This window comes from Zea mays, chromosome 1 (assembly GCF_902167145.1).
Source record: "Zea mays cultivar B73 chromosome 1, Zm-B73-REFERENCE-NAM-5.0, whole genome shotgun sequence".
Taxonomy (NCBI): domain Eukaryota; kingdom Viridiplantae; phylum Streptophyta; class Magnoliopsida; order Poales; family Poaceae; genus Zea; species Zea mays.
The window spans coordinates 129,843,056-129,868,663 of NC_050096.1; the positions used below are offsets into that span (position 1 = coordinate 129,843,056).

The 25,608-nt window shown below is 45.9% G+C and overlaps 2 long non-coding RNA genes across 2 annotated transcripts; both read right to left on the minus strand.

The window, feature by feature from the left end:
• Positions 1-8,587: 8,587 nt before the first annotated feature.
• On the minus strand, positions 8,588-12,914 carry LOC103638623 (uncharacterized). Its single transcript, XR_558921.4, has 3 exons — positions 11,606-12,914; positions 11,430-11,517; positions 8,588-8,734 (listed from the first exon to the last, which is right to left on the minus strand). It is a non-coding gene; the product is annotated as an uncharacterized lncRNA (long non-coding RNA).
• A 4,152-nt stretch (positions 12,915-17,066) lies between these two features.
• Positions 17,067-21,170, minus strand: LOC118476047 (uncharacterized). Its single transcript, XR_004855320.1, has 3 exons — positions 19,982-21,170; positions 19,806-19,893; positions 17,067-17,110 (listed from the first exon to the last, which is right to left on the minus strand). It is a non-coding gene; the product is annotated as an uncharacterized lncRNA (long non-coding RNA).
• Positions 21,171-25,608: the final 4,438 nt, after the last annotated feature.

A 25,608-nucleotide genomic window follows, 5' to 3' on the forward strand; every position in this document is an offset into this window, starting at 1 on the left:
TTGAGCTCAAGTTTTGGTCTTGTGTGTGCGTATTTGCTGTGGATTTGAGTGTGTTGCTTCCCTCCCTTACTCTAGTGCTTCATTGAGATTCTTATTGTAAGGGCGAGAGACTCCAAGTTGTGGAGATTCCTCGCAAACGGGAAAGAGTAAAGTAAAGAAGAACACTGTGGTATTCAAGTTGATCATTGGATCACTTGAGAGGAGTTGAGTGCAACTCTCGTCCGTTGGGACGCCACAACGTGGAGTAGGCAAGTTTTGTACTTGGCCGAACCACGGGATAAATCCTCGTGTCTCTTGTGCTTATCCTTATTGTTTCTTTTGTGCTTCACAAGAGCTCTCCTCTCTACTCACTTCATTTCATTGTTCTAACTCTTAATCAAGTTTGTGGTGTTAAGTATTAAGTTTTACAGGATCACCTATTCACCCCCCTCTAAGTGCTCTCAATTGGTATCGGAGCCGTTCTCTTCAAGAAAGGGACTAATCGCCCGAATAGATGGATCCTAAGGGCAAGGGGATGGTGGTCAATGATAAGGAGAAGGAATCCTTCGTCAATGATCCAAAGGATGACAAGCCTACTGACTCAGGCTACAAAAGAAAAGACGGGAGGAAGAAGAAAACAAGACACATCAAGGAGATCGTCTACTACGACAGCGACAAATCTTCCTCTTCCCAAAAGGACGACGACAACGACTACGAGAAAAAGAAGACGGTTAATTCAAACTTTTCCTTTGATTATTCTCGTATTCCGCAAAGTTCCAGTGCTCATTTGCTTTCCATTCCCCTCGGTAAACCCCCCACTTTGATGGAGAGGACTACGGATTTTGGAGTCACAAATGCGTAGCCAGTTGTTCTCTCTCCATCCAAGTATATGGGAGATAGTGGAAAATGGAATGCACTTTGATAGTACGGATAGTCCCATATTCATTAATGAGCAAATTCACAAAAATGCACAAGCTACTACTGTTCTTCTAGCTTCATTGTGCAGGGATGAATACCATAAGGTGAGCGGCTTGGATAACGCCAAGCAGATTTGGGACACCCTCAAAATCTCACATGAGGGGAACGACATCACCATGCTCACCAAGATGGAGTTGGTGGAGGGCGAACTTGGGAGATTCGCAATGATCAGGGGCGAAGAGCCAACCCAAACATACAACCGGCTAAAGACCCTCGTCAACAAAATAAGAAGCTATGGAAGCACGCGATGGACGGACCACGACGTCGTCCGCCTAATGCTTAGGTCTTTTACTGTCCTTGATCCACATCTTGTGAACAATATTCGTGAGAATCCTAGGTACACCAAGATGACGCCCGAGGAGATACTTGGAAAGTTCGTAAGTGGGTGGATGATGATCAAGGAGGCTAGATACGTTGATGATGCGTTGAATGGCCCAATCCAAGAGCCTCAAACCATTGCTCTCAAAGCAACGAGGAGCAAGGAGGCGCTACCTAGCAAGGTGGCACAAGTTGAGGCGACCGGGCTTAATAATGAAGAAATGGCCCTCATCATCAAGCGTTTCAAGACGGCGCTAAAGGGTCGCAAGGAGCATCCCAACAAGACCAAAATGAAGGGGAAGCGCTCATGCTTCAAATGTGGTAAGATTGGTCATTTTATCGCTAACTGTCCCGATAATGATAGTGACCAGGAACAAGGGAACAAGAGGGAAAAGAAGAAGGCTTACAAGAAGGCTAAGGGAGAGGCACATCTTGGAAAGGAGTGGGACTCGAATTGTTCGTCGTCCGACTCCGACAATGAAGGGCTCGCCGCCACCGCCTTCAACAAGTCGACCCTCTTCCCCAAAGAGCATCACACTTGCCTCATGGCAAGGGAAAAGAAGGTAAGCACTCGTGATACTAGTAATTACGCTTCCTCAAGTGATGAAGAATCTAGCGATGATGAAATAGACTATTCATGTTTATTCAAGGGCCTAGATAGAACTAAGGTAGATAAGATTAATGAATTAATTGATGCCTTGAATGATAAAAATAGATTATTAGAAAAGCAAGAGGATCTTTTGTATGAAGAACATGATAAGTTTGTAGAGGCACAAAAATCCCTTGCTTTAGAAATTAAAAGGAATGTAATGCTTTCTTGTGAATTGTCTACATGCCATGACTCTATTTCTAACTTAAAAAGCATAAATGATGATTTGAATGCTAAGTTAGAAATAGCTAATAAATCAACATCTTGTGTAGAACATGTTGCAATTTGTAATAGGTGTAAAGATTTTAATGTTGATGCTTGTAGTGAACATCTAGTTTCAATCTCTAATTTGAATGATGAAGTGGCTAGTCTTAATGCCCAACTTAAGACTAGCAAGAGTGAATTTGACAAACTAAAATTTGCAAGGGATGCCTACATGATTGGTAGACACCCCTCAATTAAGGATGGTCTTGGCTTCAAGAGGGAAGTCAAGAACTTAACAAGCCATAAGGCTTCCATCTCAGCCAAGGAGAAAGGGAAGGCCCCTATGGCTTGTAGTGCTCAAAAGAACCATGCTTTCATGTATCATGATAGGAGACATTCTAGGAATGTTTATAGAAGTTATGATGCTTTTGATTCTAATGCCATGATTGCTTCTAGTTCTTCTATTATGCATGATAGAAATTTGGCTAGAAAAAATGTTGTGCATCATATGCCTAGAAGAAATATTGTTCATGTTCCTAGGAAAGTAATGAATGAACCTTCTACAATTTATTATGCTTGCAATGCTTCCTTTGCTATTTGTAGAAAGGATAAGAAGGTAATTGCTAGGAAATTAGGGGCCAAATGTAAGGGAGACAAGACTTGCATTTGGGTCCCTAAGACTATTGTAACTAACCTTGTAGGACCCAACATGAGTTGGGTACCTAAGACCCAAGCCTAAATTTGCCTTGCAGGTTTATGCATCCGGGGGCTCAAGCTGGATTATCGACAGCAGATGCACAAACCACATGACGGGGGAAAAGAGGATGTTCTCTTCCTACGTCAAGAACAAGGATCCCCAAGATTCAATCATATTCGGTGATGGGAACCAAGGCAAGGTGAAAGGGTTAGGAAAAATTGCTATTTCATCCGAGCACTCTATTTCTAATATGTTCTTAGTTGAGTCGCTTGGATATAACTTGTTGTCTGTAAGTCAACTTTGTAATATGGGATATAACTGTTTATTCACAAATGTAGATGTGACTGTCTTTAGAAGAAGTGATGGTTCATTAGCTTTTAAGGGTGTACTAGACGACAAACTTTATTTAGTTGATTTTGCAAAAGAGGAGGCCGGTCTAGATGCATGCTTAATTGCTAAGACTAGCATGGAATGGCTATGGCATCGCCGTTTAGCACATGTGGGGATGAAGAACCTTCATAAGCTTCTAAAGGGAGAACACGTGATAGGTCTAACTAATGTAACTTTCGAAAAAGATAGACCTTGTGCAGCTTGTCAAGCAGGTAAACAGGTGGGAAGCTCTCATCATGCCAAAAATGTGATGACAACATCAAGACCCCTGGAGTTACTTCATATGGATCTCTTCGGACCCGTCGCCTATCTAAGCATAGGAGGAAGTAAGTATGGTCTTGTTATAGTTGATGATTTTTCCCGCTTCACTTGGGTATTCTTTTTGCAGGATAAATCTGAAACCCAAGGGACCCTCAAGCGCTTCCTAAGGAGAGCCCAAAACGAGTTTGAGCTCAAGGTGAAGAAGATAAGGAGCGACAATGGGTCCGAGTTCAAGAACCTTCAAGTGGAGGAGTATCTTGAGGAGGAAGGAATCAAGCACGAGTTCTCCGCTCCCTACACACCACAGCAAAATGGTGTGGTAGAGAGGAAGAACATGACGCTACTAGACATGGCGAGGACGATGTTTGGTGAATTCAAGACGCCCAAACGGTTTTGGACGGAAGCCGTGAGCACGGCTTGCCACGCCATAAACCGGGTCTACCTTCATCGCCTCCTCAAGAAGACTTCATATGAGCTTCTAACCGATGAAGAAGATGTTCCAACGGCCGCAATGCGCACAATGGCGATTGGAGATGTGAGGCCACTGGAACAAAAGGAGTAAGATCAACCTTCTTCCTCAACAATGGTGCATCCCCCAACTCAAGAAGATGAATTGGTTCATCAAGAGGAGGCGTGTGATCAAGGGGAGCACAAGATGATCATCTAATGGAGGAAGAAGCACAACCGGCACCTCCAACCCAAGTTCGAGCGATGATTCAAAGGAATCATCCCGTCGACCAAATATTGGGTGACATAAGTGTTGGAGCGAAGGCAGAAATGCCACCCTTCGCTCGAAGTCTCCGCTGTTTAGCCGCTGCCCTGACAGAGACAAAGCAGGCAGGGACACCCTTCGCTTGATCGGCACCAGACGAAGACCGGCGACGAAGGCATCCCACAGTGCGGCCTCGTCCAGCTCAGAGGCCCACGTGCGATCCGACCCATTGTAACGGGCCCTGCGTGGCCGCCGCGTGTTACGGGCCTAATTTGTAAAGGCATCCCTGTAATTACAGTCTGTAACCCTGCTTTATGGGAATATTCTGGGGATAACCTAGGTAGCTGAGGGCACATGCGTCCTTAACACAAGGCGCTGGGCGTTCAGGTACCTATAAATACCCCCGCACAGTGCCCGTGAGAGGCCTGGTTAATAGAGCTATTTGCCATCTCACGCGTAACCCTACTGTCCACACTGTTCACCCCTGTTGGCTTTCTTGCGACTGATAGCAAGTTCCAACATTTGGCGCCCACCGTTCGTGCTACGACAAAACCACCCGCGATGGCACCCAAGAGAGCAAACCCGAAGGCTGACGAGGCTGCGAAGGCAGCACTGCTTGCCGCAAGAAAGGGCAAGGCCTTCGTCCTCACCCAATCCACCCACCAAGAGCCCACTGAAGACAACGTTCCCCACACCAGCGAAGACGACACCTTCCGCACCTGCGGGCCCGAAGGACAATCGCAGCCGCCCCCAGGCTTCGCCCCACTGGAAGGCGCGGATCTCACCGAGGACGGCGAGGTCCTCGGCGTCTCAACAGAAGAACAGCTATAGCTGCGCGCCCTGCGCCTCAAGAACCGCAATCTCCAGAGGCAGAAAGAGATACTGGAGGCCAAGCGCCAGCGTGTGTCCGCACTAGCCAAGGTGCGGCAAATGATACGCGATGAGGAGCAGAGGGCCCAAGACCTCGAGCGCGAGATCGCGCTGATGCAGCGCGAAGGCCACCTCGGTCTACAGCAAGAGCCGCCCCTCCAGCAGCGCGCGCAACCGGAAGACACGCGCGAAGGCCACCTCGGCCTGCAGCATGGCCCACCCCTGCAACACCGAGCGCAGCCGGAGAACCCGCGTTTCCCCCAGCATGACTACACCTTCCAGCACGGCGCGCCATTCCAAGGGGTCAACTATCTCGACGAGCGATGTCCCCTGGCGCCACACCTGCAAGTGACGCCTTGGCCAGCTAACTTCCGAGCAGGGACCTATCCCAAGTACAACGACAGCACCGACCCGGCGCAATACATAATGAGTTATCAGGTCGCCGTCGCATCCGCCGGAGGGGACGACGCCACAATGGCGAAGTCTTTCATCATCGCCCTAGAGGGCCCAGCACTCACCTGGTTCACCAGATTGCCTCCGCTGTCCATTGATTCATGGAGAAGTCTCAGGGACAAGTTCCTGCTCAACTTCCAAGGGTACCGCCCAGACACCGACGCCTTGGCCGAGCTCTCGCTTTGCAAGCAGCTGGAAAAGGAGACTCTACGGGAGTATTACCGCAAATTCTTAACACTCAAGTCACAGCTGCCCTCCGTCGATGATCAGATCGCTATCCACTACGCCATCAGTGGCCTTCGTGCCTGCGTCCTCTACAGTCATTGTATCAGAGATCCACCCAAAAACCTCCAGGAGCTATATCAGCTCTTTGAAAAATATGCCAAATCCGAAGAGCTCCACCAGCGCAAGGTTGAGTCACAGCGGAAGCCCAAAGATGCCCCACAGTCCAGCCGCACATGGACGAGGACTCCGCAGCCAGACTCCGGTCGAGACGACCGCAGTCAGCAGCAAGTGCACAACATCGCCAACCAGCATCCCGCTGCTGACCCCCCTCGCCGCCAGGAATATCCCCCCCAAGGCCGCGGAAATAGAACTCGTGGCAGGGGCCGAGGGCGCGCACAGCCGCCGCGCCGATTCTACTGCCTTTTTCACGGCGAAGACTACGCCCACCAAACCAAAGACTGCCCCGAAACGAAGGCCACCAGAGACAGAATGGCACGGGCGCAGCCAGCCGACAACCCCAGAATTGTCGCGCACAACTACCAGCAACCCCCTCCACCATATATCCACGCCCCCGCTCCGCATCCACCACACCACGCTTACCAACACCATCAGGAAGTACAAATCGTACCTCCTCCACCCCCACCTCCACACCAGCAACATCAAAACATCCCCCATGCCCCAAAGCAGGAAGACTTCGCCGATCAACCATATCGCGGAGTCATTCACATGATAACAGGGGGATCAAGCACTGACTTCGACACCAAGCGGCAGAAGCGGGACCACTACCGCAGCATCAACCATGTCGCCGTCACTGGCCCGGTCGTGCAGACAAAGTGGTCCCACATACCGCTAACCTTCGACGCACGAGACGTCGACCTACGCAGCGCCCCCCACATCGACGCCATGGTCATCAATTGCAGCGTGGCAGGCTGGGACTTACACAAAGTCCTAGTCGACAACGGCAGTCAGGCGGACATCATCTTCCTCCACGCCTTCGACCGCATGTGTATAAGCCACAGCCTGCTCAAGCCTTCGGACAACCCGTTGTATGGCTTCGGCGGCAAGGGCACCTTTCCCGTTGGCAAAATAGAGTTGCCCCTCTCCTTCGGTGTAGCACCCAATGCCCGAAGTGAGCAAGTAACCTTCGACATTGTCGACATGGTATATCCATACAACGCCATCATGGGCCGGGGCTCCATCAATAAGTTCGAAGCTGCCATCCACGGACTGTACCTATGTATGAAGATACCAGGTCCGCTAGGCGCTATTACGATCTACGGCAACCAGTAGACGGCGCGCAACATAGAGCAGGACTTCGTGCCTGGTCAGAGGAACGTGCACTGTCTCACGACCCAGCGCGAGGTCCCTGCGCCCGCCAGCCCAACTGATAAGCTGCATGACAAGGCACAGTTGCAGAGCCAAGATGGGACCAAGACTGTCCCCCTCGATCAGGCCTGCTGTGGCGGAACCGCCAGAATTATTCCAGCTTAAGTGCCCAAGTCGCACCCTTAAGGGCAGCAACACACTTAAACAGGAATAACCCGTCAGTCCCTCGGATCTAGTCCGATAAAGCCACTTATCCAGGATCGAATACCACTAGCTCACACGAAGGTGAGGCACAGAGAAATACAATAAAACATAATACCACAAATTTAATAAGTATCATTAGTGATTATATTATCAGAGTTTCAGAAATAATAATCATAAATTTTAATGCAGCGGAAATAACTAACGGAGAAAACCGAGTAACATGGCGAAGCCTGGCCACGCTACTCCTCCTGGTCCTCTCCTGCGGAAGTAGTAACCCACTCGACCGTCTATCCCGGTGGCAGGGATGAAGGCCAAGTCACACCATCAACCAAATCAAGGAGGTACCTGCAAAAATTATGCCACAAGCAAGGCTGAGTATACTAATACTCAGCTAGACTTTCCCGGTGTGAGGAGTCTACTCCTCTACCTCTAGACATGCAGCTGTTTGGCTGAGGGGTTTGGTTTGCCAAAAGCACTAGCTGAGTCTAAAATCAAGTTTTAGCTTTTCAAGTTCTAGAATAATAATTTTTGACTAGATGAGAACCTATCTATTCATACATGGTATCAAACATTATATCAATCAACACCTTTTGCCAGTATCTCATTTCCACTTATTACTCAATGCAGTACAATGGATCAAGCAATCTCATTAGCTGCGAGAAGCAGACGATTCGAATTGAGTTTTAACCTTGCAAGGTAAACCTAAACCCACGACATGTGAGGGCACTCCGTTCCCACACACGTCAACCGTCCCCATCGATTCCCCGTTCGCGTCCAGGCCTCACCGCCTTGGCATACAATGCTCCACTGACCCCGGCCGCCGCCGTGCAGTGGCCGCACTTGTACCCACCATATCTAGAATGGGAGACCCAGTCTCAGGTCGCGTGAGGGATAAAGTCCGCGCCCGGCTTCACTCAGGTACTAGGTTTACCGGTTACCATTTTTCCCGACATGTGTTTAGTACATTCAAACGCTTGACACAGGTATCCACACGTTAATCCTTATTCCAATTTCGTCTCGTAGACAACGCATCCCCATGGATCCGTGTCCACATACCATCATCCTTCTGTTATCAAAAATGGATACAACCAATTCCTGACCTCGCGCGAGTGCTAGAGAAATCACTCGACTTCTACCGAGATCCTGATTTAGCATAGCAGCTACTCGACCTAGCATTCTAGTATCCATCTCAAAAGGAATCCTGAGTTCATGCAACTAGGGTTTCAGGCAACTCCTACACTTAAGTGCACGGTACAAGCCTACAAACATTAAGTATAGTAAAATAGCATATATAACGGTTATGCATAAAACCGGGGCTTGCCTTTAATTTAACACTTAGGTAGTGTTTGCTGGGGGAGGTACTCGCTTGGCGAGCATCCACTGGGTAAGTCCACCATTCTTCAGGTCGTCCACCAACTGCATCTTGTGGTTGGCACCACATCACTTGCATGATCACCATCTCTCGGTCCTAAATGAGATGCAGGATGCATATGTATGAATATGATGAAATAGCACAAGATACTCCAAGTACATGATAGCGAACTAGCATTAACTAGTAAGACACTGCAACGACTATACGCAAGCGCTAGCTATTCATACGTTATCGGCGTTCATCATTAACACCATTAAAAGACGACAACCTTTTACTTATTTACGCAACACAACTACGACATCACAAGTACATACATTTACTACGCTCACCTTAATCATCCACTAGTTACTTAATCATTAAGTTAGTTAAGTACCTAAGTTCGCTACTACTGATATGTAGACAGACTTAGTTGAAAGGGAACTAGACACTTAATTGGGCTTTACAATTATTTACTAGGCAAACACTTATTAGACCTTAACCAATTTAGTTCACTAATTTAGCGAGACGTGTACTAGTAACCTATATACTTAGGCTCAATTATATTAGTTATATTATCATTACTGCGTGTTCAACCAAAGTCAAAACGAGGAAACAGTCGACTCAAGAAATACACCATAGAGTAGAGCAATCCACCAAACATAATAAAATTAGGACAGTCGTACAACAGTTGTTTGTTTTAATCATAACTCTTCAATTATTAGTCCAAAAATATCAAACTATGACTTTCTGGAAAGCTTAGAAAGGGCTCTACAACTTTAGTATTGTCATCACAAGGTGACTAGACACTTAACAAGGTTAAAAGTGCTAACACAACAGATCTATCCAGATTTGGGCAGATTCAGACTTGCAACTTCAAAAATTCACAACTACAGGTTCAGACATCCAAACAAAGCGATCCTAGACTTTCTGGAAAGGTAATAAAATTGTCTACATATCATTTATAAACATATCAAGGTGATTCAATATTTAACTAAGGACAAAAGATACTAGAAGGCTTTGCTGTCCAGAATTGGACAGATTCAGTCTTCAGACTTTAAACATCCATAACTTAATCTTCAGATCACCAAAAAGAGTGATCCAAGACTTTTTGGAAAGCTTGGCAAAAGCACTACATACTTCTATAATCACCAAGAATTGATTATATGCTGAACTGAATCAAACAATTCAGTTTTCGAAATCAGTTCTGTCAGTGGACAGAATACAGCAACCAGTTTGTAAAATTCATAACTCCTAATCTGTCAGGTCTATGGTTATGAAATTTTAACACAAGCAAGATAAGAAAAGCATCTACAACTTTCTTATAACGACCATGAACAGATTGTAACGTTAAATTAGGCAAACAATGCAGTTTCTGAAATCTGTACAGAATTTGGACAGATTCAGTTACTGAATTTGCGAAAAGCACAACTTCTAAACGATCAGACTTATGGCTGTCAAATTTTAACACAAGTAAGATATTAAGGTTATCTACCACTTTTCTATAGCACATATCTACAGAAAATACAATTTAGTTCATCAAACATACAGCACAGGGAAATCACTGTGTGCAGCCCAAAACAGCAACTAATAAAATTCAGCTCCTATTCACTTAAAAATTGTCGCGTTCTAGAGACTTGAATTATTTTAACACCTTACCATTTGTTAAAGTTGAAACAATCAAATTAGAACCAACAAGTAGACTTACTAATTTTATACAATTCATTTTTTTGCACTAGAATTGCCATACACAATTAGCAACGCATCTACCACAATAATCTTACCCGGCATATATGTGTTTATCGATGCGCTCTTCACATAGTAATTTGCAGTTTAACTTGGGCATCACATGAACACTACTAATTTTTACCCGCGACTGTAACCATGCGCATTTAGACTACAACAAGCAATTTATCGCGATTACGTGCTTAACTAAAGCCGTCCAACGATTCGGCTAACTAGAGTAACGACATAGCCCGCTAAATAACATACACGTCGGCTAGTCCATTGTTACCACAATCCAAGACACAACATATACTACAACGTTTTTATAAACATATATATTCACAAGTATTTTTGCACACCGACCAAAGCATACGAATCGTAAACCACCAATATCCAAATCGAAATCACCATGCATTTACTTCCCAAACCATGAACACATAACGTGTATCGACCGGACTCTAGATATAGAGGAAGCGATGACTACTTACGGCATGTCATCACCTCATTATATAAGCCAAAATAATTTCTGCTATCGACTAAGAGTTCTAAGTATTAAACACATTATTATTTTCCACACACAAATAAACCTCAACTAAACACCAGTGACACCGATGGATTTTTACTAAACTCATCGTGCGCATAACCCTGTCTCGCATACAACCATATTGTGGCGTGCACTCGAGATACTTCGATCAATGTGGCGCGGCCACTAATATATAAACTCTGACACTCATGTCTTAACAATACATCCTCTACGCAAACTAGCATTTTCTAAACTACTCGTCACATTAATAAATATACTCCCGATATAATCAATCCCATCACATTGCATAAAACAATTATACTTTTCACATAAACACATATCGACGCATTTCCCAAAACATAATCCGTATTTTGTAACTTAGTTTTTCGCATCAAACAACACATCGCATAATTTTCCTATCAAAATATAAAAATGCCCGAGTTCTTTTCTACTTCAGTTTCTTCTCTACACGCGTTTATTCATACAATTATATTTTCACACACATATTTACGCCATCGACTGAATCGTAAATAAAACAAAAACCACAATTTTTCTAAAGCGAACAACCTGGCTGAAACCCAAGTGGAGTTGCGCATGCGTCCATGGTTTAGGCGTCTCGTTGGACGCGGGGTGCGTGAGGCGCGACACCGAGAGGCTGTAATCATTAACACACACATTGTACTAATTTAGTCATCTTGCCTAACACCTAGAGTGTGGAATAATGAGAACAGCGAGGGGCTCACCGAGGGTTTCGACGACGACGCGCAGCGCTGCGCAGACCCAGCGAAGCACGCGATGCAGAGGGGATCCAAGACTTGCTGTTGCTTGCAAGGTCTCAGCTCGGGAAGCAACACAAGTACAAGGCCGCCGCGGGGTCGACGCTGTCGCGAACGGGCTGCGCACACTCGGTTCGAGCCTGACGACGAGTGGGACGAGGCAAAACTTGCAGCAGGTAGACCATGGGGGTAGCAGCGCCATGGGATGTTGTTTATGATACGATGCTCCTCTCAGACGTTTCGTCGAACAGTCAATGGGCGTTCTGGAGAACAGCGAGGAAGATGGAAGTGAGGGTGAGGCAGCACAACAAGGAGGTCGAGCGTCTCTAGGAGGGGCACATTGGACGTGTTGACCACGACGAGCTGGGGCTTGCGTCCATGCAACAGGAGCAGGTGGAGGTGCATCCATGGCATGGGGAAAAGAGCGCCCACGCTCAGCCATGGGAGAAGGCGTGGTGTCGGCATGGGCACTAGGCACCGAGGAGGATTTCGTGTGCTAGCTGCTAGAATAGAGATAGGGGAGGGTGACTGAGTACCCACCAGGGAAGGGACGACCAAGGAACCAGCAGGGAGAGGGCGCTGGCTCAAGCCATGGAGAAGGGGTTCGGCTGCCCTCCATGGCTGCCTGGATCTCAGGCGCGGCAGGGGTTCGCTCCAGGCGCTGAACATGGGAGGAGTGGAAGGGGGCGTCGGTCTGGGGAGGATGGCGGCCAGGTGGGGCTGCTCGATGGAATCCACGGCAAGGCGGGGGTGGCCGGACTTGAGAAGGGCAGGAAGCCAGATGGGAGAGGGAGCGTACGTGCAGAAAGCAAACAAGGAGCCCAAGCCAAGGGGACGAGCTCACCTGCTCGAGCTCGGACCCTGAGAAATGCCCTGCGCGCTGTATTAGAGATGGAGATCTTGGGTTTGGTTCCATGGCGTCGGTCGACATTGGAGGAAGGAAGGAGGAACAGAGGTGCTTCTCTGCTCTGCGCACCGTGGCGGCCATGGGCCAGAGAAGGGCGCCCCGGCATCCATCGCTGGAGCAGAGGCACGTAGGAGTCTCATCCATGGCTGAAGCGAAGAGCATCCTAAGCGGTGGTAGAGGAAGGGGAAGACGCCAGGAGGGAGAGCGATGGTGTGGGAGTGTCGGCATGGAAATGGCGTGGTGTGGAAGACGACAGGGGATCTCGAGAACTATAGAGGGCGCAGCCTGCCAGGCGATTGGCTCACCTGGGCGGCGCGGCGCATTGGCCTAGAGGCGCAGTCGATCGACACTGGTTGATTTAACAGGAGCTGCTGGTAGCCCATTGGCCACCGTGGGTGGTAGCCATCTACTGTCCGGCTGCAACCATTGGCGCAGAATTTTGTGGCCAGCCACTGGCTAGGGGCTGGCAGTGGCAGACTAGTGCGGTCGGCTGGAGAAGAAGACAGGGAGATGGTGGCCGCTGGTTGATTATTTAAAGAGAAAACGAGATGATTGTTTAGGAGCTAATTAATTTTTTTTATTTGATTTCTCTGAGACAAGAGCTCCCGTATGAGTTGTATATTAAGACGGGGGCAATTTATTGGTTGGAGAGGAGTGGTCATTCGTTAGCCGATTCGCGCAGCGCTCACTCGTTGGCTGAGACCGACGCAGGGAACGGAGCGAACTGACGTACGGATGAATGAGAGGCCACTGAATAAAATGAACCGAGACATCTTATTTGGGTGTCGCTTGGAAATTAAATTCTCGTGCATAAGTAGAATAAAATGAATCGAGGTCGATCGGCCTCGGATTCGGCATCGAAATAAAATGAGTCGGATTAATAAAAATCATTGCCAATGTTGATTTTCGAATTTAGATTGGACACAGAGATTTTAAGCCGAGTTGGATAAAAAATTTATTAGAGGACGACACATTGGAGATTCCGCTTGAGAATACGGACTCAGATTAATTTTTGGACATAGATCGAACATCGAGAAATTGGATTCGGACATAGATCGTCTAGCAACTGTCGAGCGTTTGATTAAATGAGCTTTAGACGAGATTTATAAATCGAGATTGATTATCGAGTTCGCATTCGTGCCGAGAAATAAAAGTTTTTAACAGGTTCCAAATCCGGCCTTTCTAGGATTGAATAAAACCAGAAATCGGTGAAACCTTCACAAGTAACTTGATAATTGGAGATAAACGCGATCGAGAAATAGAATTTTTCACTGAGCATCAGAGATTAGGATAAATCTCCCGTCATAACACGAAATAGACACCTGGGGTGTCACAGCCTTCCCCCCTTAAAGGAATCTCGTCCCGAGATTCGAATGAGGATCTTTAAGGGTGGAGAAGCATGTAACTCCCAGACTAAAGATAGATGCAAATTCATGAGATGTCATCTGACAGATATGGAAGATAGATTTGGACCGAATACCGTGACATATTGAGACAAAATGCCACGATCACTCTGAGATAATATCCACAAAAGATAGCACATCAGTATAGTTTCGTAACGGATCACGACTATTAACCGCGATACCAGCGCGTGCCGAGCAGCTCAACCATGTGTGCACCATAGTAGGCTCTCGATTTCGTCGCGGCACCATCAGTCGTTAGTCATAATACCATTATCAAACGCAACCAATGATAAATCCACGTGACATAAATAGATGGAGCCCATGAGAGTATGGCTCAGAAAATAAGAATGTGGTCGGAGTTGAAGCAGAGATTGCTGGCAAAAGAGCATCACATGAGAATTTTCTTTGACTCAGAGAATTATTTTATGATTAACACGGAGATTACCAGGCCAGAGATTAGTATGAGATGGGATACCAGAAGGAAGCACTCAAGAGATCATGATTACTGAGCTTCTCAGAGACATTAGAGAACCACAAGATAACAACAAAATCCCTTGATCCAAATGGATACATTGTCTATAGATAAAACCGATAAAGCAGCGTCATGATCATCAGAGAGAAGAGTATGAGAACGATCATAAATGAGATATTAGACTGATCCACATGTAATGCTTGAGAATGGGTTATAGCAGATAACAAGATGACGGGGTATATCTCGATGAATGATCTAGGGACTCGACAGATATGGTCACAACATGATTCACACGGAAAAGATTACCAGATCCAAGTGAAAAGAGAGGTCATCAACCTAGATGGCTTCTGGGTTGAGCAGAAGAGAATTTAATGATGATTTTGGACAAGGTTTCCAAAAATAATTTGAGGCTAGACATGGTTTGCGTGAACAGACAATAAACCAATTTTTTTTACATAAACAAGTGCACAATGAAGTTTTAGTCAATTTAGGGGTCAAGCTATGGGATTCTACAAGTTGTGCATGTGTAAATTCAAGTGTGAAACACACAAGGGTCAGAAACACCAACACAAGCATATGATAGTTTTTTTTAAAAGGTTTTACTTGCTAACCAAAAGGTTGTTTGGGGGTCTTTTCATGAGTAGAACAGATAACATATTTTTTGTAAAAAGGGTTGAACAATTACAATACCACCCAGATAGCAAGACAAGAGAATTGTATAGCACGACCTAACAAGACTTACCAATCTGACACGAGGTAAGGCATTTCTTATAGTTCCTAACATAGCAGTACATCACATTATTCACAAGTTATTATTATTAGAATAAAGGTGAGAGAAGCATGTTGATGCACAAGAGGCAATTATAATGCGACAATCATGATGCATGCTCATTCTAGTCGTCTTCTTAGACCTAACTACTTTTTCGGGTGCTTCTATAGCATCCTTAATAATAATAGTAGTAGCCTTTATGGCCTAATTAAATATAGCCACCTAGCTACCCATCTATTTCCAAAGGCTTCACGTCCTAGGTCTACCCTTATCGTCCTGACATCTATCCAACTTTGGTTTCTAAGCAAGTTTTACTTTAGAAAAGGTTGGTAATCATGACTTATTGACTTCTCTGTAATGGTATTCGCTCCGATGCCAGCTGTGGCGGAACCGCCAGAATTATTCCAGCTTAAGTGCCCAAGTCGCACCCTTAAGGGCAGCAACACACTTAAACAGGAATAACCTGTCAGTCCCTCGGATCTAGTCCGATAAAGCCACTTATCCAGGATCGAATACCACTAGCTCACACGAAGGTGAGGCACAGAGAAATACAATAAAACATAATACCACAAATTTAATAAGTATCATTAGTGATTATATTATCGGAGTTTCAGAAATAATAATCATAAATTTTAATGCAGCGGAAATAACTAACGGAGAAAACCGAGTAACATGGCGAAGCCTGGCCACGCTACTCCTCCTGGTCCTCTCCTGCGGAAGTAGTAACCCACTCGACCGTCTATCCCGGTGGCAGGGATGAAGGCCAAGTCACACCATCAACCAAATCAAGGAGGTACCTGCAAAAATTATGCCACAAGCAAGGCTGAGTATACTAATACTCAGCTAGACTTTCCCGGTGTGAGGAGTCTACTCCTCTACCTCTAGACATGCAGCTGTTTGGCTGAGGGGTTTGGTTTGCCAAAAGCACTAGCTGAGTCTAAAATCAAGTTTTAGCTTTTCAAGTTCTAGAATAATAATTTTTGACTAGATGAGAACCTATCTATTCATACATGGTATCAAACATTATATCAATCAACACCTTTTGCCAGTATCTCATTTCCACTTATTACTCAATGCAGTACAATGGATCAAGCAATCTCATTAGCTGCGAGAAGCAGACGATTCGAATCGAGTTTTAACCTTGCAAGGTAAACCTAAACACACGACATGTGAGGGCACTCCGTTCCCACACACGTCAACCATCCCCATCGATTCCCCGTTCGCGTCCAGGCCTCACCGCCTTGGCATACAATGCTCCACTGACCCCGGCCGCCGCCGTGCAGTGGCCGCACTTGTACCCACCATATCTAGAATGGGAGACCCAGTCTCAGGTCGCGTGAGGGATAAAGTCCGCGCCCGGCTTCACTCAGGTACTAGGTTTACCGGTTACCATTTTTTCCCGACATGTGTTTAGTACATTCAAACGCTTGACACAGGTATCCACACGTTAATCCTTATTCCAATTTCGTCTCGTAGACAACGCATCCCCATGGATCCGTGTCCACATACCATCATCCTTCTGTTATAAAAAATGGATACAACCAATTCCTGACCTCGCGCGAGTGCTAGAAAAATCACTCGACTTCTACCGAGATCCTGATTTAGCATAGCAGCTACTCGACCTAGCATTCTAGTATCCATCTCAAAAGGAATCCTGAGTTCATGCAACTAGGGTTTCAGGCAACTCCTACACTTAAGTGCACGGTACAAGCCTACAAACATTAAGTATAGTAAAATAGCATATATAACGGTTATGCATAAAACCGGGGCTTGCCTTTAATTTAACACTTAGGTAGTGTTTGCTGGGGGAGGTACTCGCTTGGCGAGCATCCACTGGGTAAGTCCACCATTCTTCAGGTCGTCCACCAACTGCATCTTGTGGTTGGCACCACATCACTTGCATGATCACCATCTCTCGGTCCTAAATGAGATGCAGGATGCATATGTATGAATATGATGAAATAGCACAAGATACTCCAAGTACATGATAGCGAACTAGCATTAACTAGTAAGACACTGCAACGACTATACGCAAGCGCTAGCTATTCATACGTTATCGGCGTTCATCATTAACACCATTAAAAGACGACAACCTTTTACTTATTTACGCAACACAACTACGACATCACAAGTACATACATTTACTACGCTCACCTTAATCATCCACTAGTTACTTAATCATTAAGTTAGTTAAGTACCTAAGTTCGCTACTACTGATATGTAGACAGACTTAGTTGAAAGGGAACTAGACACTTAATTGGGCTTTACAATTATTTACTAGGCAAACACTTATTAGACCTTAACCAATTTAGTTCACTAATTTAGCGAGACATGTACTAGTTACCTATATACTTAGGCTCAATTATATTAGTTATATTATCATTACTGCGTGTTCAACCAAAGTCAAAACGAGGAAACAGTCGACTCAAGAAATACACCATAGAGTAGAGCAATCCACCAAACATAATAAAATTAGGACAGCCGCACAACAGTTGTTTGTTTTAATCATAACTCTTCAATTATTAGTCCAAAAATATCAAACTATGACTTTCTGGAAAGCTTAGAAAGGGCTCTACAACTTTAGTATTGTCATCACAAGGTGACTAGACACTTAACAAGGTTAAAAGTGCTAACACAACAGATCTATCCAGATTTGGGCAGATTCAGACTTGCAACTTCAAAAATTCACAACTACAGGTTCAGACATCCAAACAAAGCGATCCTAGACTTTCTGGAAAGGTAATAAAATTGTCTACATATCATTTATAAACATATCAAGGTGATTCAATATTTAACTAAGGACAAAAGATACTAGAAGGCTTTGCTGTCCAGAATTGGACAGATTCAGTCTTCAGACTTTAAACATCCATAACTTAATCTTCAGATCACCAAAAAGAGTGATCCAAGACTTTTTGGAAAGCTTGGCAAAAGCACTACATACTTCTATAATCACCAAGAATTGATTATATGCTGAACTGAATCAAAAATTCAGTTTTCGAAATCAGTTCTGTCAGTGGACAGAATACAGCAACCAGTTTGTAAAATTCATAACTCCTAATCTGTCAGGTCTATGGTTATGAAATTTTAACACAAGCAAGATAAGAAAAGCATCTACAACTTTCTTATAACGACCATGAACAGATTGTAACGTTAAATTAGGCAAACAATGCAGTTTCTGAAATCTGTACAGAATTTGGACAGATTGAGTTACTGAATTTGCGAAAAGCACAACTTCTAAACGATCAGACTTATGGCTGTCAAATTTTAACACAAGTAAGATATTAAGGTTATCTACCACTTTTCTATAGCACATATCTACAGAAAATACAATTTAGTTCATCAAACATACAGCACAGGGAAATCAATGTGTGCAGCCCAAAACAGCAACTAATAAAATTCAGCTCCTATTCACTTAAAAATTGTCGCGTTCTAGAGACTTGAATTATTTTAACACCTTACCATTTGTTAAAGTTGAAACAATCAAATTAGAACCAACAAGTAGACTTACTAATTTTATACAATTCATTTTTTTTGCACTAGAATTGCCATACACAATTAGCAACGCATCTACCACAATAATCTTACCCGGCATATATGTGTTTATCGATGCGCTCTTCACATAGTAATTTGCAGTTTAACTTGGGCATCACATGAACACTACTAATTTTTACCCGCGACTGTAACCATGCGCATTTAGACTACAACAAGCAATTTATCGCGATTACGTGCTTAACTAAAGCCGTCCAACGATTCGGCTAACTAGAGTAACGACATAGCCCGCTAAATAACATACACGTCGGCTAGTCCATTGTTACCACAATCCAAGACACAACATATACTACAACGTTTTTATAAACATATATATTCACAAGTATTTTTGCACACCGACCAAAGCATACGAATCGTAAACCACCAATATCCAAATCGAAATCACCATGCATTTACTTCCCAAACCATGAACACATAACGTGTATCGACCGGACTCTAGATATAGAGGAAGCGATGACTACTTACGGCATGTCATCACCTCACTATATAAGCCAAAATAATTTCTGCTATCGACTAAGAGTTCTAAGTAATAAACACATTATTATTTTCCACACACAAATAAACCTCAACTAAACACCAGTGACACCGATGGATTTTTACTAAACTCATCGTGCGCATAACCCTGTCTCGCATACAACCATATTGTGGCGTGCACTCGAGATACTTCGATCAATGTGGCGCGGCCACTAATATATAAACTCCGACACTCATGTCTTAACAATACATCCTCTACGCAAACTAGCATTTTCTAAACTACTCGTCACATTAATAAATATACTCCCGATATAATCAATCCCATCACATTGCATAAAACAATTATACTTTTCACATAAACACATATCGACGCATTTCCCAAAACATAATCCGTATTTTGTAACTTAGTTTTTCGCATCAAACAACGCATCGCATAATTTTCCTATCAAAATATAAAAATGCCCGAGTTCTTTTCTACTTCAGTTTCTTCTCTACACGCGTTTATTCATACAATTATATTTTCACACACATATTTACGCCATTGACTGAATCGTAAATAAAACAAAAACCACAATTTTTCTAAAGCGAACAACCTGGCTGAAACCCAAGTGGAGTTGCGCATGCGTCCATGGTTTAGGCGTCTCGTTGGACGCGGGGTGCGTGAGGCGCGACACCGAGAGGCTGTAATCATTAACACACACATTGTACTAATTTAGTCATCTTGCCTAACACCTAGAGTGTGGAATAATGAGAACAGCGAGGGGCTCACCGAGGGTTTCGACGACGACGCGCAGCGCTGCGCAGACCCAGCGAAGCACGCGATGCAGAGGGGATCCAGGACTTGCTGTTGCGTGCAAGGTCTCAGCTCGGGAAGCAACACAAGTACAAGGCCGCCGCGGGGTCGACGCTGTCGCGGACGGGCTGCGCACACCCGGTTCGAGCCTGACGACGAGTGGGACGAGGCAAAACTTGCAGCAGGTAGACCATGGGGGCAGCAGCGCCATGGGATGTTGTTTATGATACGATGCTCCTCTCAGACGTTTCGTCGAACAGTCAATGGGCGTTGTAGAGAACAGCGAGGAAGATGGAAGTGAGGGTGAGGCAGCACAACAAGGAGGTCGAGCGTCTCTAGGAGGGGCACATTGGACGTGTTGACCACGACGAGCTGGGGCTTGCGTCCATGCAACAGGAGCAGGTGGAGGTGCATCCATGGCATGGGGAAAAGAGCGCCCACGCTCAGCCATGGGAGAAGGCGTGGTGTCGGCATGGGCACTAGGCACCGAGGAGGATTTCGTGTGCTAGCTGCTAGAATAGAGATAGGGGAGGGTGACTGAGTACCCACCAGGGAAGGGACGACCAAGGAACCAGCAGGGAGAGGGCGCTGGCTCAAGCCATGGAGAAGGGGTTCGGCTGCCCTCCATGGCTGCCTGGATCTCAGGCGCGGCAGGGGTTCGCTCCAGGCGCTGAACATGGGAGGAGTGGAAGGGGGCGTCGGTCTGGGGAGGATGGCGGCCAGGTGGGGCTGCTCGATGGAATCCACGGCAAGGCGGGGGTGGCCGGACTTGAGAAGGGCAGGAAGCCAGATGGGAGAGGGAGCGTACGTGCAGAAAGCAAACAAGGAGCCCAAGCCAAGGGGACGAGCTCACCTGCTCGAGCTCGGACCCTGAGAAATGCCCTGCGCGCTGGATTAGAGATGGAGATCTTGGGTTTGGTTCCATGGCGTCGGTCGACATTGGAGGAAGGAAGGAGGAACAGAGGTGCTTCTCTGCTCTGCGCACCGTGGCGGCCATGGGCCAGAGAAGGGCGCCCCGGCGTCCATCGCTGGAGCAGAGGCACGTAGGAGTCTCATCCATGGCTGAAGCGAAGAGCATCCTAAGCGGTGGTAGAGGAAGGGGAAGACGCCAGGAGGGAGAGCGATGGTGTGGGAGTGTCGGCATGGAAATGGCGTGGTGTGGAAGACGACAGGGGACCTCGAGAACTATAGAGGGCGCAGCCTGCCAGGCGATTGGCTCACCTGGGCGGCGCGGCGCATTGGCCTAGAGGCGCAGTCGCTCGACACTGGTTGATTTAACAGGAGCTGCTGGTAGCCCATTGGCCACCGTGGGCGGTAGCCATCTGCTGCCCGGCTGCAACCATTGGCGCAGAATTTGGTGGCCAGCCACTGGCTAGGGGCTGGCAGTGGCAGACTAGTGCGGTCGGCTGGAGAAGAAGACAGGGAGATGGTGGCCGCTGGTTGATTATTTAAAGAGAAAACGAGATGATTGTTTAGGAGCTAATTAATTTTTTTTATTTGATTTCTCTGAGACAAGAGCTCCCGTATGAGTTGTATATTAAGACGGGGGCAATTTATTGGTTGGAGAGGAGTGGTCATTCGTTAGCCGATTCGCGCAGCGCTCACTCGTTGGCTGAGACCGACGCAGGGAACGGAGCGAACTAACGTACGGATGAATGAGAGGCCACTGAATAAAATGAACCGAGACATCTTATTTGGGTGTCGCTTGGAAATTAAATTCTCGTGCATAAGTAGAATAAAATGAATCGAGGTCGATCGGCCTCGGATTTTGTGACGGAACCTCCCAAGTAATTAGGCCCACCTACAGTTGTCCTTGTCCAACGGACATCAGACAACCCTGTAGGTGCCCCTAAACTACTTGACAAGTTCGGTATCTTTCCTTACCTTACCAGGAACGTCTCACCCGTCTTGCAGACATTACAGAACATCGGAGATACATAAATGCGGAAGCGAATTACATAAACTTACATTTTATTTCAAAAGCAAGCTTGAGTTATTTTTATTACAGACCAGACTAAAAGTGAGTGCATAGAGTAATATTATACAAACCAGGGAGGCAAAAACTCCTCCCGAGAAGACAAAAGCAAAAGATCCTAGGTGGAGGACCGAGTCCTCCCGCACTTCAGTCTTGATTTTCTTCTTTTGGAACCACCTTGGCACAGAAGCAGCAAAAGTCTGCTACTTCCTCACCTAAAAACAACGAAGGGATAAACCCTGAGTATGGAATACTCAGCAAGTCTTACCCGACTAAAGAAAAGACTCTCAAGGGTATGCTGGCTATATGGGAGTCAAGGTAAGGCTTTTCAATATTCAAAGACTCTGTTTTTGCAGAAATGCTTACTAAAGTGGATCCTTAAAAATCCAGTTTTATTTGTTAAGTTAAGTAAAATTACCTGCACTAGAGTTCTTTCTACCCTAGTTCAATCACTGGTCCTGCACTAGCCAATTTCTTAACAAGAGCCCATCGTCTTTAGTGGAATGCTACGTGTAAGTCAGTGGCCAAGTCTCCATAACCGCGGAGGTACGGCGATCCGAATCGATTATACTCAGCTGAGGATCTCCGATCACACGACATATGTAGCACTTAACCCTTGCATATGTCAACCCGCCACCGGGGTTCTTAAGACCGGATCAGGTTCACGCAAACCGAGAGCACAGATACACCACCGTCCAGCCTCTTGCCACGGAGGGTACACGCTACTCTCGCCACCGCTCCACTCCCATTTCGTGGTATCTTATTCCGGCCTTAGTCTGCCCGAGGCAAGGCTTACCCATGACGAGGCATGTGACCAGTTAAAGGGTCCTCGGTCAGCAGGCCTACATCGAGACGGTCCTTAATTGACTCAGACGGAGACACTACACCGAGACTCTCTTTCTCGTGCAAGTCACCCGCCCGGTCTCAGCTTAATCTTTTTAACCCAAAAACTTGGTACCTGACAGAGGTACATCTTTTCCGATGTTGGACCCATCATGGCCATGATGGATCCACCATCAAGTTTTGTTTTCGAAAACATCCCGACCACTTTTGCCAAACATCTTTTGTAAAACAAATCCTTTTGTTTTTCTAAAGCAATACTAAGCATAGTAAAACCTTTTTGTAAAAACAGGGTTTTAAGGAGGGTAATCAAAATCAAGGAAGGCAATGCAGGAATTGTTTACTCAATCAACTCCTATTACCTAATGCAGCAAGCAAGTGAGAAAGATTTTAAAAACATCAAGGAAGGTGGCAAATGCACCGGGGCTTGCCTTCGTTAACAGGTGATTCAGGCTCGGATCCACAAATGTCGAAGCAGAAACTATTCCTGGCCTGAGTGTCCAAAGGTGGTTGCACTTGCTCTTCGGGGACTTCTACCTCTTCTTCACGTTCTACTCATAACCATACATAAGTATAAGAATGGATGCCATGGGATGCTCATGAGGATGCAAAGATAACATAAACTTATTAGTTATGTCTTGAATACAACTTGCCTTCACGAAGTTCCGGGAACTTAGGGTTTCCGGAGTCGGTAAAGGAGTTCATAGGGCAGGGGGGGGTGTTTTGGGGTTTGGTGATCAAACAAGGTCCAAATCAATTCAAACTTTACCCAAGGCTTCTCAATATTGAATAACACTCATATAAAAATTTTGGGCATTTTAGGACCTATCAATTATTTTCTAAAAATCTATAATCAAGACTTTTAACTACTTTAAATACCCTAAAATTTCTTACTTCCACTAAAAATCACCAACTTATTTTTATTAAATACTATGGAAAATAACAAGCCTAGGAAAATTGGTCTCATAATTTTAGGATGTTTCTACTATTTTCTACAGTTTTTCAAAGTTCTGCTAAAAAGAAAAAGGAAAACGATAAAACAGTACTGGGCCGATTCTGGCCCAACAAGCCCAGGTCCAGGGAGAACAGCGCGCTCGCGCCCGCGCGCGCGCGCTCGCGCCCAGGCGATTTTGCCGAAAGGGCCTCGCGCTTCTGGCTAATCCGAAAAAGTCCTTTTACTATTGTACGCAGTCACTGACGATTTGCAGAAACACCCTCAAGCTTCTGTTTCTTCCCCGCGATAGCCCCTGACCACGCCGCGCCCTGGATTCTTCCCGGCGTGACCCGTACTGGACATGGCCGGCGAGGACTACTCAAGCTAACGGTCGGAGAGTCTCTACGGACCTAAGGCGACCTAAGAACGGCCCTCAATTTCGAACGGTGCTCCAAGAAATTGCTCTGCCCACGCTCAGGGCGGAAACCGGGGCGTCGAGCTCACGTTCCCGTACAACCATGGCCGGACTGAGCAAACGGACGCCACCGAGAGCATCACAAGCATGCAGAGGCACGAAAACAGTATACGAATTGGATGGCGACTCACCAGAACGAGCTGGCCACAGGAGGGCTAGTTTTCACGGTGCGGCGGATGGAATTGGGGGAAACTTGGAATTAGAGCTCGTCGGTGAACCACTGGGAGCAATACTGGACGTCGAGGTACTTGACTACCATACGGAGCGTGTGGTGGCTTCAATTTATAGAGTTCATGGGCGGCGGCGATCAATTTGAGCAAATTGCGCTGGCGGCCGGATGGGAGGAAGAAGCTTGGCGCACGGAGTACGTGTCCCATAGCGTGGCAGTAACTCCGGTGAGCTACGGAGGGTTCAGAGAAGGTCATGGCGACACGGTGAAAGTGTAGAGCCACGCGGCACCCGGCCGAGAGGCGGCGGTCGACGGCGAGTACTTACCGCGGGCGGTGAGCCAGGGGGGGGGGGAGAACGTGCCGTGGCCGAGCGGGGTGACTTCCAGCTCACCGCCGTTGAGGACACGTATCGGCAGTGCTTATCCAAAGACCACCGAGCACGAATCGTGACGAGTCGCGATCAACGGCGGCGGCTACCGGCGGTGAGGACGAACCCGATCTTCTTCAGTTAAGCGGTCACTGTACCATGGGAATACTGGTTCAGAGTGACTGAGAGTCCAGTTTCCAGAGCCCATAACTTCCAATTTTGTGCAGCAACTCGATTGCCTTTCTTAAACAAAATTGTAGAGCAATATACCATCTACAATTCGACTATAGGACTTGAACATATTTGAGCACTGGATCATGCTTGAATCTGAGCTAGAAGTTGATGTCAGTTCACTGCTAAACAGAATTTCAGTTCAAAACAACCTGACAGTCGAACTTTGATGGGGTTTTTCTCTAAATTTCTCATAACAACTATGCTTGCACTCTTTAGCAAAGTTGTTCTCCTATAATGGGTCTTCAACTTTGATGTGGTGACCTAGGGCAAAAACCCTATGCTTTGCAAGCTACAAAGCCCTAAAGTGGAGCCTTTAACACTGAATTTCAGACTTAGTGTAGAACTCAAATGAGGTCCATTTTGCACTTAAGTCCAAATCTCAGGGTTTGGCTTGTAAATTCACATATTTGTGAACCAAATGACTTTATATGTCCAAACATAGTAGTTTTTATACTTTAGTCCAAAGGTTCATCACTTTTGCACATAAGCCCCTAGGGTTTGGACTTAGAGCTTTCAGGGTTCCAATTAAAGTTTCTGGTATCCCAGGGGTATAAAAGTGATTCAAGTTTATTCTTAGGGTCATTTTATGACTTTTACCCTAAAGCTTT